Source organism: Pteropus vampyrus, unplaced genomic scaffold, assembly GCF_000151845.1.
Source record: "Pteropus vampyrus isolate Shadow unplaced genomic scaffold, Pvam_2.0 Scaffold7, whole genome shotgun sequence".
Taxonomy (NCBI): Eukaryota; Metazoa; Chordata; class Mammalia; order Chiroptera; family Pteropodidae; genus Pteropus; species Pteropus vampyrus.
Window position 1 is genome coordinate 4101843 of NW_011888788.1, and position 1889 is coordinate 4103731.

The 1889-nt window shown below is 36.5% G+C and overlaps 1 pseudogene; it reads left to right on the plus strand.

Moving 5' to 3' along the window:
• The first annotated feature begins 1394 nt into the window (after positions 1-1394).
• Positions 1395-1513, plus strand: LOC111746849 (annotated as a pseudogene).
• The last annotated feature ends 376 nt before the right edge of the window (positions 1514-1889 follow it).

The following is a 1889-nucleotide window of genomic DNA, read 5'->3' on the forward strand; positions in this document are numbered from 1 at the left end:
GGGTAAAGGGGGTCAAACATAGGGTTTAGGGGGAGAGTGAAGTGGGTAAAGGGGATCAAATATATGGTAGCTGAAGGAAACTGGACTTTGGATAGTAAACACACAATAGAATCTACAGATGTCAAATGATAATGTACACCTGAAAATTATATAATTGCATTAACCAATGTTACCCCAATAAACTTAATTAAAAATTTTTAAAAAACAACACAAATCAGCACTGCGCAGCAAAAATACAATTCAACCCACATATATAATTTTACTCTTTCTAGTAGTCTCTAAAAAAAGGCAGGTAAAATTAATTTTAGTAACATTTTATTTAAGTCAGTATATCCAAAATACTATCATTTCTACATGAAATCAAGTGAAATTATTAGTTAAGCATTTTTGAAATATTTGAAATACAGTGATTGTGTGTGTATGTGTACAAGTGTGTGTGTGTGTGCGTGTGTGTGTGTGTGTGATGTCAGACCATCTAAATTTGTACAACTACATGTAGCTAGTGGCTACTGCATTTAATAGTGAGATATAGATAATCTGGAGTGTCGTCCTTCTTGTGAATTGAGTTTCATGTAATATGAACTGCTTATTTGTATGAGGTCCCAAATAGTTAGAGACACATTGGCTTAAAGCAGCAGTCCTCAACCATTTTGGCACCAGGGACCAGTGCTCCTTGCTCCTATGAAAACTAATGCCTGATGATCTGAGATGGAGCTAAGGCTACAATGCTAGCTCCAGGGAGTGGCTGCAAATACAGATGAAGCTTAGCTGGCTAGCCAGCCACTCACCTCCTGCTGTGCAGCTCTGTTTCTAAGAGGCTGACCTGTCTGCAGCCAGGGGGTAGATGACCCTTGGCTTAAAGGACTGTCTCCAGTTTCTGACCTTCTATTTACTTCTTAACTCATTGCATTCTGGCTTCTAATCCCACAACTCCACTGATATAGCTCTTTCCAATATCTTCACATTTAACAAATGCTATTTATAATTCTTTATGCATCAGTAATATAGACAATCTCTTCCTTTTCTTGGCTGCTCAGCTACATTTGACTGTGTTATAAAATTTCCCCTTGATATCCTTTGGTCACCTGAATTTTATTAATAACTAATTTTTCATTAATTAAACAAATGTTTATTATTGACCCGGAAATGTGCAAGGTGCTAAGGATACAGTGGTAAGTAAAAATAGACCAATAGAGCCTTTATTCTAATGGTGGAGGCTGCCATCAATCATAAAATAACAACAAAAAATATATGAAATTGAAACTGTGGCAAGTGCTGCAAAAATTAGATAAATGGTGCAAATGGCAGAAAATAGTATTGGTAGCTAATATTTATATGGTACATACAATGTGCCAGACATTTTTCTAAACTTTCTACACCTATTAATTCACTTCGTCTATGGCCATGCTACCATGAACAAGTCGGAGCCTGTCTGATCTCAGAAGCTAAGCAGAGTCGGGCCTGGTTTGTACTTGGGTGGGAGACCACCTAGGAAGACCAGGTGCTGTAGGCATAAAAAATAAAAAAATAAGGGATTGTAAACTGACAAGGTCCTTGCAATCTGTGAGGTTAACCAAAGGTTGCCTCACCTAAAAAAAAAAAAAAAAAACAAAAAACAAAAAGAAAACAAAAAAAAACACTTAATCTTCAAACAAGGCTATGAAGTAGATACTAATATTAGCCACAATTTACAGATGAGAAAACTTAGACAGAACTAGGATATTTAATACATCTAAGGTCACATAGTGTTAAGTGTGGGGCAGGAGTTGGAACCCAGGCAGTTTTGTACAATAAACCACGCATGCGACCATATCACTAAAAGAGTTAGCTGGAATGGAGAGAGATTTTTATCTTCCAAGAATGATGATTAAATCATGAAGAGACCTGTA